Raw genomic sequence first — 12,371 nt, 5'->3', positions numbered from 1 at the left:
AGAATATAAAGAGCTAATGCAGCTAAAAACTGTTTTTGTACTTTTAAAAAAATGAACATTCAGGCTATATATTTGGCATTGCATTATTTGTCCATCCGAATTGTCATATATCCTGAATATGTCAGGTACAGTTATTTCTTGGCAGCTCTGGACTGTATTTAGAAAAGTAAATAAATGTGATGGCAAGTTTTTAATGAATGCGCTCTACTAAATAGTTCATCATTTGGACAGTGACATCTAGTGGAATTAACGTGTTATTATTTATTTAGGTTTTATTTTTAACATGAACAGATGCACACATAGGCCTATCAGTTTTTAAAGGAATGAAGTTGAGGGTCCCATACTGTTTACATAGCAATTAAGTTACAGTATTTCTTTTTACAATAGTTTCTGACTCCTCTACTTCACAACATGACAACTACAAGAGAGAAAAATGATGAAAGAATGATTTCTGACCCATTTTTTACAGTCAAACAGTAAATATAAAGCATGCTTGTTGTAGTGGGAAACTATGCAGTATTACCATCAGTTAGAGTTTGTGTGTGTTTGCGTGTGTGTGCATGGTACAGTAAGTGTAATTATAACAACATTGTGAACTGATTATTTTGTAGACATCTGTTGAAAAATGAAACAGTTGGGTGAGTGTGAGGGAATTAAAATAAACTGGTAAGTCAGAGTTGTGTTAATATATTTAATGTTTTGTTTAGAATTTTTTTTTAAATAAATATGAGAAGTGCCCTTTTTTCCACTTGAGGCCCTGCCCCTCAAAATGTCTGTGCTAGTCCCTGCAGCGGTTAGGTAGAAAAAAATAACCCTGAGTTAAAATAATCCAATGAAATGACCCAACAAGCTGAACCCAGCATTTGGGTTACAAAACAAAAAACAAAAAAAAAAAAAAAAAACAGCACCAGGGTAAAAATATAAAAAAAATAACCCAATAGAATGGCCCAACAGGCTGAACCCAGCATTTGGGCTAAAAAAGATAACCCAACACCTGGGTAAAAATATTAAAAATAACCCAGTGAAATGACCCAACAAGCTGAACCCAGCATTTGGTTTAAAAAATAAAAATAAAAAATAAAATGGCACCTGGGTAAAAATATTACAAATAACCCAGTACAATTACCCAACAGGCTGAGCCCAGCATTTGGTTTAAAAAAAAAATAACCCAGCACCTTGGTAAAAATATTAAAAATAACCCAATAAAATTACCCAACAGACTAAACCCAGCATTTGGGTCAAAAAATAATAACCCAGCATTTTTTAAAGTGTGTGTTCAGTGGTGTGCAGTGTATTATAATTCAGTTTATTCAAACTTTAAAATTTCTTGTTCCACATTTCTCCACTCTAAAAAATGCTGGGTTAAATATGGACAAACCCAGGGATTGGGTTGTTTTGACCCAGTGGTTGGGCTACTGCCCAGGAGGTTGGGTTAAACATTTAACCCAACTGTTGGTTGAAAACAACCCAATTGCTGGGTTTGTCCATAACCCAGCATTTGCATAAAGGCTGTTTTTTTTTTTAAATACTTTTACTTAGGAAGAACGGATCAAATAGATCAAAGATGACTGCAAAGATATTTATAATTTTTTAAAAGATTTCTTTTGAATTTTTGAATGTTGTTCTTTCTATTCCTTAAAGAATCCTGAAAAAAGAACAGCTAAAAGCTATCTTCGGTCACCGTGTTTCCTATAAGCCACGTGGTTTCTCTCTTGCTCACTCAGTGTCTTCTTACAGATGCTTACAAATAGATCAGCTGATCCCCCAGCTTCAGACCAAACAATCAAATGAAGTGTGTCCTGGTTTCCCCCATTTCTGTGTCATTGCTATGCCTGCAGCATCAGTTTCTCTGAAACCTTTTGGTTTCTCCAGAAATCTTATCACTGCTGCCCACAGATGTTCTCCAAGTGGATGTACATTCAAATGTGGGTAACAATTTACATTCTGTAGTAGCTATAATGGGGGATTATGATTATGAAATTAATGTATACATCCAAGAGGGTAGAATATAAAGAGCTAATGCAGCTAAAAACTATTTTTGTACTTTAAAAAAATAAACATTCAGACTATACATTTGGCATTGCATTATTTGTCCATCCGAATTGTCATATATCCTGAATATGTCAGGTACAGTTATTTCTTGGCAGCTCTGGACTGTATTTAGAAAAGTAAATAAATGTGATGGCCAGTTTTTAATGAATGCCCTCTACTAAATATTGCATCAGTTGGACAGTGACATCTAGTGGAATTAACGTGTTATTATTTATTTACGTTTTATTTTTAACATGAACAGATGCACACATAGGCCTATCAGTTTTTAAAGGAATGAAGTTGAGGGTCCCATGCTGTTTACATAGCAATTAAGGCACAGTATTTCTTTTTACAATAGTTTCTGACTCCTCTACTTCACAACATGACAACTATAAGAGAGAATAACGATGAAAGAATGATTTCTGACCCATTTTTTTACAGTCAAACTGTAAATATCAAGCATGCTTGTGTAGTGGGAAACTATGCAATGTTACTCTTCATGCATGATGTCATGGGACATCTTTTGGTCTGTCTCTTTAGAGGAAATGCAGAATACAAGTTTAACTGGAACTTGAGTAGCACACATTGATCGGCACATCACGGACAGGCAGAAAGCCGCAGAAGTGAAGCCCTCCCACCCTTTCCAGTTGTGTTTGTCTTGGTGTGGAGGTGAGTGGTGATGAACAAAAGACTTAGCTACCTGTGCATTGAATTTACAGCTAATTATACAAAAGACAAATATAGTTAATTCGTCTTGCTAACATCCATGACTCATGAGCTACCATGTAATAAGTTAGCTAAAATTTAGCTAAGGCAGTATATCATGGTCATACAGGCTAACTGAAAAAAGACAGCTAAATACAGTAAAATTAATAACGTTATCAGAATCGCTATGGAACTGTACATGAAGTTTTGTGCCTTAAAGGGATACTCTATCCCAAAATGAACATTTTATCATTAATCACTTACCCCCATGTCGTTCCAAACCCGTGAAAGCTCCTTTCATCTTCGGAACACAATTTAAGATATTTTGGATGAAAACTGGGAGGCCTGTGACTGTCCCATAGACTGACAAGTAAATAACAGTGTCAAGGTCCATAAAAGGATGAAAGTTCTCGTCAGAATACTCCATCTGCCGCTTATCTCCATAAGCGACAGGAACACTGTTTGTACGCAAAGAAAACAAAAATAACGACTTTATTCAACAATTTCTTTGTCAACAGTCTCCTCTGTGTCTCTTCATATCACCATATGCTGCGTATGCTCTTCTGTATCATTCCCTCCACAAGGATGCACTGTTTCTACGTGTATTTAGCTTTGATTTGAAAGAAAACAGCGCATCCCTGTGGCGCAGATGATACAGAAGAGCATACATACTATTCATATTACCCAGATTGCACATCTGATGGCAGATGGAGTATTCTGATGACAACTTTCATCCTTTTATGGACCTTGACACTGTTACTTACTTGGCAGTCTATAGCAGTGCTTCCCAAACCTGTCCTGGGGACCCCCTGCCCTGCACTTTTTGTATGTTTCCCTTATCTAACACACCTGATTCCACTCATCAGCTTGTTAGTAGAGACTGCAAGAACTAAATTGGGTGTGTATGATTAGGGCAAAATGTGCTGGGCAGGGGGTCCTCCAGGACAAGTTTGGGAAGCACTGGTCTATAGGACAGTCACAGGCCTCCCAGTTTTCATCCAAAATATCTTAAATTGTGTTCTGAAGATAAACAGAGCTTTTACAGGTTTGGAACGACATGGGGGTAAGTGATTAATGACAAAATTTTCATTTTAACCTAATAGAAAAAAATGTAAATAAATATGAGAAGTGCCCTTTTTTCCACTAAAAAACTGTGCAAGTCCCTGCAGCGGTTAGGTAGAAAAAAAAGAAGCGTTAAAATAACCTTTAATGAAATGACCCAACAGGCTGAACCCAGCATTTGGGTTAAAAAATAATAACCCAGCATTATTTAGAGTGTGTGTTCAGTGGTGTGCAGTGTATTATAATCAGTTCATTCAAACTTTAAAATGTATTGTTCCACATTTCTCCACTCTAAAAAATGCTGGGTTAAATATGGACAAACCCAAGGATTGGGTTGTTTTGACCCAGTGGTTGGGTTACACATTTAACCCAACTGTTGGTAGCAAACAACCCAATTGCTGGGTTTGTCCATAACCCAGCATTTGCATAAAGGCTGTTTTTTTTTAAATACTTTTACTTAGGAAGAATGGATCAAATAGATCAAAGATGACTGAAAAAAAAATATTTATAATTTTATAAAATATTTCTTTTGAATTTTTGAATGTTACTCTTTCCATTCCTTAAAGAATCCTGAAAAAAGAACATCACTGTAATAATATAAAACTCCATAATTACGAGAAGGAGGCGGGAACCGGCGAACACTCAAATAAAACTAATAACCAAAATAAACATAAAACAGCGCGACAGCCCCTCACGGGCGAATGCCGCGCACAAACAAAAAACCAAACCACAAAATAAAACCCAGGCCTGGTCCTCTCTCGTCCTTCACTGTCGTCGCTCCTCTTTTGTATCCTCCCGATCTCCTCCGTGGGACTCGAGACCGGTGAGTGGAGCAGGTGTCGCTCATTTCCCAATCACTCCACCGGCCTCGCTCCGTTCCCACGGCTCTCGGCCCCGCCCCACTCGTCACAATCACAGTTTCCACAAAAATATTAAAAGCGACTGTTTTCAACACTGATGATAATTCATATTATCAATGATAATTTCTTGAGCACCAAATCAATCAGCATCTAAAAATGATTTCCGAGGAATTTCATGTAATTCTGATTGGAGTAATGGCTGCTGAAAATTCTGCTTTGCCATTACAGAAATACATTACAGTACAAAACAATTATTTTAAACTGTAATAATTTTTTACAATAATTTTTATAATATTAACATATGTATTTTTTGTCAAAAAATATAAAGATCTTACCCAACCCAAACTTTTGAATAGTAGTGTACAAACTTATATAATAAAGAAAATAAGAAATATACAGTTGTTGCTGAATTAATCAAACACCACATTATCAATTAAACAGTGACATCTAGTGGATAAAAAATTTATTTTTTTGTCATACCACATGAGGTCACTAGTTCACTTCAAAATAACATGACATGACCTTGTAATTACGATCAAAACAAGTTTGCATAAACAGTGTTGAAGTGCTTTAGTAAAACAAGTCATGTCAAAGTGTTTGTAATTTTGTATTTGTCACTTGCATAGTTACAGTGATAAACTATTCCATAGTGTATAATATAGTGTAATGACAGGTGCCACTTGTGCTTTTAGGGGGCACAAATTTCAAATTCATCTTAAACTACTTTCATTATTATTCTTTCAGTCATTTTTCACCATGTTATGTATCACTGCAATCCCTAGAAGTAATCTATGACAATATCAACTAAAATGAATGTTTCATCATGTTTCATTTATTTGGCAAATAATATTGTATTGTAGTGTCAGGGGCATCATGCACTCATTATTTTTGATGGGACATGAGTGAAGGGGGGCTTTCAAGCTTGTCATGTGACACACAACAGCAACAATACCACTGTATTACAGATATAGGCTTATGTTTTGTCATTTGTTTTGTAACTATATCATGAAATATCTCAGTTCTCAAATATGTGCAAGTAAATGCATTTTGCACCTTTATAGATTATGTTAGCTGATTTATAACGGCAATGGGCAAAGTAGCCTAATAGTGTAATCTATTAATGATGCATAAAAATCTGTCTTTTTACTTAAGTACCAGATATGGGTGTCGTACCATAACATTTTTAATATGATTTTGTATTTAATGTGAATTTAATAAAACCATTTCAAGTTACTAATTAGCCTTAACACTTTCATTGTACAGAAAGAGAGCAAAGAAGGTTTACATTATCAAAGAACATTTACACTTCAGTCTTGGAGTCGTGGAGTCTGTCGTGAGCAAACATGACATGTGCATGTCACCTTCATGTGGATCACCCTGCTCACAGTCATCCAAAGACCTTGTTCACAACCAGTGACGAATCATTTTGGCCGCTTGAAGGCTGCAGCACACATTTGTTCCCATCATCTGCTCATTCATGTTAACCAGCAAACACGACAACAACAGTAGCAGCTTACAGAATAAAACAGTGATATTTAAGGGCATCTGCCACAATACAGTGGGTGCTTGATGAATAAACTGAATGTACAGTGACTTCACATTGTTTGGAGGATGATGATCTAGTCATATTCAACACATTAATTGTTTTGCAAATCCTTGTCACAAAGTAGTATAATTTAGCTCACTTTTAAAAACAGTACTTATCACAGAAATAATATACTTTAAAAAAAATATTGTTGAAAGGTGCATTATACATGCTGCAGTATGTAAAGTACGTGAAGTAAATATGTATTTAAGCCTTTTATTTTAAAAATATTTTATTATCTGCAAGTACAGCTTTTGAAAAAAATAGAATATTTGAAGCACACTACAAGTGCAGATTCAATAAAACTAAGCACAGGGCAGTTCAAACTTTACATCAGTGAACTGCAGTTAATCAGCACATAATAGACAATGAGCTGTAATACCCACATGATGAAAGTCCCTCACATGAGAGGTCATGATGTTGACGATGCATCATGCTCATTGATAATGGCTGGGTACAATGCCTCTCTTTCTCTCAGAGTGGAGGATGGTGGTGTCACTGTCAGCTCAGACACAGAGGAAGTTAGAGAGAGAGATGTTTAGTTGTTGGATCTGGTCACTTACTTTACATAAGGCTCATCCCAGTCTTTCTTTATGCTGCAGTGGAAAATTAGGGCAGTTTTCTTGCAGTATTAGCAGTTTGAACTATTACATATGGAAACCCAAAAATGAGTAAGAAAAAAAAATAAGATAGAAATTCAGAATTCTGAAGTAAAACGTTTAGATTATTAGATACTGTAACTGTACCAAGTCATAATTATGAGAGTAAAAGTCAAAAGTATGTCAAAAAGTCATACTAACATACTAATTAGATGCTAACTCATGAAGATTAAATAAAATTCAAAATTATGGCATACTTTGTCATAATTATGATGTAAAAAGTCAAAATTGGCATGAAAGTTCAAAATTATGACATAATTCATAATTTATCCATAATGACGGTTAATCATAATTAGGATTAATGTTTAATTATGAATATGAGATCAAATAAAATCTAAATTATGAAATACTAAGTCATACTGTATGAGGTAAAAAAAAATCTAAATTATGACATTTCTATTATGACAACTCTCTAAAGATTTTAGCATGGTAATGGATATGACCATGTTAATGTATTTGGACTTGGCGGAATAGATCTGCTACAATGCTGAATTGCTGCTGCTGCTGCTGTTGTAGATTATTGCTGCTGCTGCGAAGCAAGTACAGGAACTTGCTACTGCTAATACATACAGTATACACAGTGCTGTGAGTATTAAGACATGCTGCTGCACAAGTAGCATATATAATAACCCATAGCAGATCTATACAGGTGGAGCAGGGGAAGGTGGAGGGTTTAGAGGAACTGAAGGTGTGCTGCGAAATGCTCTAGTGAATGCTAATCAGCCATTAAAATAGTAAAGAAGCAAGCTCATTAGCTGTGTATGCAACATGAACCAGTCAGCTTGTGCCGAGTAGTTTAACGCTGTGAAGATCGTCAGTTTGCATTAACGACACTTCAGCCTGCGCCATCTAGAGTTTCGTGACAGAACATGTCATTTTATCTCCATTTTGACTTTTATGTCACAATTCTGGCTTTTTATGTCATAATTAGGATGCACCATAGCATGATTTTTTCTTCTGTGACAATAATGTGCTTCCATAATTATAGGCTATTCAGGCTATTACTGTTTTCTTGCCAAACTAGATACTAAGGTGATTGAAGTAACTAACAATAAAATGCAGGCACTTAGCAAGACAGGTAAGAGTGAAAACATAATTACTATAGGCTGGTGGATTGAAATTTCAAGAAAAGTCCATAACAATTATATTGATCATCTAATGTTGTCATTAAATGCAAGTCTATTATGTGACATAACTGATCCAAATTGATCCAAAGTCCAGAAAGCTTAATCGCTAAGAAAAGGCTATTATTCTACATATATCTCTTGGTGACCACCATGCTGCCATCACACAGTTGATATTGAATTCACATCAGAACTCCAAATCGAAGACTGTTTTCTTTTTAAAAATATTTTAAAATGTAATTTATTCCTACAATGGAAAAGCTGCATTTTTAGCATTAGCATCATAGTCCAGTCTGAGCCCGGTCTCATGAAAATGCGTATCAATAGCACAATTTGTTTTTGTATTTTATGTGCTATTTATATGCAGAAACAGACTTTGGCATGCATACGATATACACGTGTTTGATGTGCATATAATACGCAGTTTTTGCAGGCATATGATATGCACTTTGTTAGTGTGCATATAATATGCATTTTAGCATACATATAATACGCACCTACTCCACACTGCTAAACCTACCAATTACATATCATACGCATGCCATAGTCAATTTTTGCATATAAATAGTACGCCAAATAGAAACAGAAAATCATGCCATTGAAATGCACATTCATGAGATTGGGTTACCAGTCTTTAGTGTCACATGATCCTTCAAAATCATACTAACATGCTGACTTGCTGTTCAATATACATTTATTATTTTTATCAAGCATGTTTTTGTGGAAACTGGGATCCGTTTGTCCTAAGATTCTTTGATGAATAGAAAGTATTAAAGAACAGCATTTAGCCCATATGAAACAGAAATCTTTTGTAGCCTAATATTATAAATGTCTTTTCTATCACTTTTGAATCAATTTAATGCATCCTTGCTGAAAAGCATAGTACTAATTTCTTTAAAAGGGTCATCGGATGCCCATTTTCCACAAGTTGATATGATTCTTTAGGGTCTATAACATAATTTGGTTAAAATTTCTAAATAGTAGTGTGAAACAACACCCTTTTTACCCTGTCAAAATCAGCTCTGTTTACAGCAAGCCATTTTAGTCCATGTTCCTTTAAATGCTAATGAGCTCTGCTCACCCCGCCCCTCTCTTCTGTGGGGTGATGAGCCGTTCTCATGATACTGTTTACTTTAACCGCGGAAATTGCTAACAAGCACGTAATTAGGAAAGGCGATTTGCAAAGATTCATAAAAGAACCTTATACTCACTTCTTCTGTAGGTGAAGCTGGATCATGAATGATTTGCGCAAACATAAACACATTTAGGCAGATCGGAGGATGCATTCCCTTCAAAAACAAAGGTAATCCACTGCGTCTTCAGCGGCTCAGATGTCGGGAGTAAATGACGACTGCTATGTTCATTATTACATCCAACAACAAAGCACCTCAAACGCTTAGGAGTCATTCTTGTCTACACCTGCTCTGGTGTCAAAACAATGGCGGACTGATGACAGCTCACTCAGGGCGGGTCAATGTTGAAACGCCACTGTCAATCAACAATCGTGGGAGGGGCCTGGGTCTGTGTGACGTCACAAAGCCAAGAATCTAACAATGGCTTGATATGAGAAAGGGGAAATGATTTAACGAGATAAAAAAATTAAAAAAAGCACTGGGTGGATCTTTATCAGTAGGGTGGTTGTGTACACACACTGCCAACACACATTTCAGTCCAAACAACTTGTAAAAGTGCATGTCGCATCCAATGACCCCTTTAAAGAAATCGTACTGACCCCAAACTTTTGAACAATAGTGTATGTGTTTTTTTTTTTTTTTGGAGGGCTCTTAAAAGCACTGAACTGGGAATGCTAACGGTTATCTAATGGCTAGTTTTCCCCCAAGTATTATAGAGCGCCTTGTTTGAATAAGTACTGGACGTCTGCAATGGCTGGGTCTCTTGGGATTTTAGTTGCACTCAGGGCGCTCTGTGCCTCGTTAGCTGTTATTGAACCGTGGATTCTGTCTCTCCACAGACTCCACGACTCTTCCAAGAGAACCCGGGAGTCTGTATTTGGAAATCCTGCGACTCAATAAGAATAATAATCACCTTGCTAACCAGAGGGCAACTCCTAATCAGGCTCCCCTAGGCTCATCTTCAAGCCTGTAATGTAAATGTGCTCATTATCCCTCCTCTGTCACCATCAGTCACTCCTTTTGTCCAAATGGCACAATAATATTAGGCAAGTTTTTTTTTAACTAGTTTAGTTGGTATGTTTGTATAGCATGTGCTACTTGCAGTCACATGATTGTAAACTGGTTGAAGTATGATTTTTCTTCACAAAAAATAATCAGTTGGAAAAGCTGAAAAGAAAGAGAAAGCGAGATAATTAAGCCTGCAATTAAACCGGGCTTCGCTATGTAGTCATTGTGATGAAAGTAAAAGGAATGTCCAATACAGGTTATTTGGAAGAAGAAATTAAGGTCAGCATGACTTCTTAGTAATTTCATCAAAAGGAAATTAAAGTTAACAGAAAGCGACCGCTATGAAAATGAGCTACTCTCAATCTTGATTATATGAATGAACATCAAGATCTATTATAATTTAGAGAAAATTATTCAGAGACTCTTGGCCACTGACATGTTGTATTTGCAAATGACATGAAACGCTTTTGATAAAAGAAGAAAGCGTCATTTTTCTGACAGAAAAAACTTCCTAATGTGCCTCATATTACTTTTGAGGCAATAAGAAGTAACTTTTGAGAGGAGCGAAAGAGGCAAAAAAAATTAGAATTCAACTTTACCATATAATTAGTTTCCTAAAATGTTTCAAGCCAAAGAGATGTTTAGCAGTGTGTATGTTTTTAAAATGCATTGTTTGTATTTTGTTGTCAGAATATTTTAGATAAAGAAACGAATAATACTAAACCCCCTCTTCTCCTCATCCCTGTTTTAGCATTTGAACAAATGATAACATGTTAACTACATAATTCAATGTTATATATTCTATGTTAGTTTCTATAAATCATATACAAAGCAACCTGAGGTTTTTACTGAAATCAGTGGCCACTTTCAAGATAGGTAAATGATTCACAGCTAAACTAATTTTACATGTGAACAAAAGTTCAGTACACAATAAAATGAATCTGCAACCCCACATAAATGCCCCGATCATTAATGCACTGTAGTGGCCAGGGCTGGGAAGGTTACTTTTAAAATGTATTTCACTACAGATTACAAAATACAAGCTTTAAAAAGTAATCAGTAACGTATTTCGTTAGATTACTCAGGTTTAGTAACTTAATCTAAATACTTTAGAATACTTTGAAATACTTAAGCTTTGTAACACAAAGGAACATTTTAACTTGATGTCTTGTTTTTATGCTTTCCGACATCTACCAGCCATAAGATTTGTTTTCTTTGCATTTTATTTTTAAAAACATCAATTTTCCACAAAATTTCTATGAACAACAAAAAAAGTTATGTCGTTTAAATCTTCCAATCAATATAAAGTGAAAAAGAGTCGCAAAAGAATTGCTGAGTCAAAATTGACAGGGTTCGTTTCCCACGGTCATAAGCAATGTAGTTATTAACAATCCTTTTGGGAAACACACCTCAGGGGTCGCAAAATTTCAAAATCCCTGGTAGCCCTTCGGGCAGGCATTCTTCAGGTTTTGGTAGCCCAAAATGAATTTAACTAGCCGTAATAAAAACAGAAAATCAGTTGCCGTATTGGTTGAAATCCCCAAACTGCTTACTTAAATATTAAATTAATAAATGACATCAAAACAGCTTCAGCAACCAACTCTCGTCTTTTTGCCCATTTTCGATTATCCGGGAGAGTCGCGCGGTGACGTGATGCCAAGATGGCGACGACCTGCTCTGCACACTTTGAGCTTCAAAACCACTCTTCAGGAGTCTATGGGTGACGTCACGGACACTACGTCCATGTTTTTATAAGGTCTATGATTTCGTTACTCCCCAGCCATGGTAGTGGCTTATGAGTTTTAGAATTCTTTCATGTTGACACTGCCCTCTTGTGGTTGGGAGCATTTCTGTAGTGCGGTAGCTTATTTGTTATTTTAAAGGGGTCATGAACAGCCTTTTTATTATTTAACACATATAATGTGTAAAAACAAAAATTAAGAAGTAATAGGCTATTTTCTGTCCTGTTTTTAACCCCCTTATCAGAACACTCTGTTTGAATAGGCGTGGTGGATTGTAGACTTGGAAGCAAACGGCCTCTGATTGGCTAACAGTTGTGTATGTTTGACAGTCTAAATCCTTCATAGGCCACGCTATTACAACATAGAGTCATAAATTCCACAACCTGACGGATTGGTTTCAATGTAAGCTGCTTTTAGGCTAATGAGAAAGTTCTGAGTTCTGGAACTTACAGGATGTTTTAT

This window comes from Cyprinus carpio, chromosome B20 (assembly GCF_018340385.1).
Source record: "Cyprinus carpio isolate SPL01 chromosome B20, ASM1834038v1, whole genome shotgun sequence".
Lineage (NCBI taxonomy): Eukaryota > Metazoa > Chordata > Actinopteri > Cypriniformes > Cyprinidae > Cyprinus > Cyprinus carpio.
The sequence above is the reverse complement of the archived record's forward strand: the minus strand, read 5'-3'. Positions refer to the sequence as shown.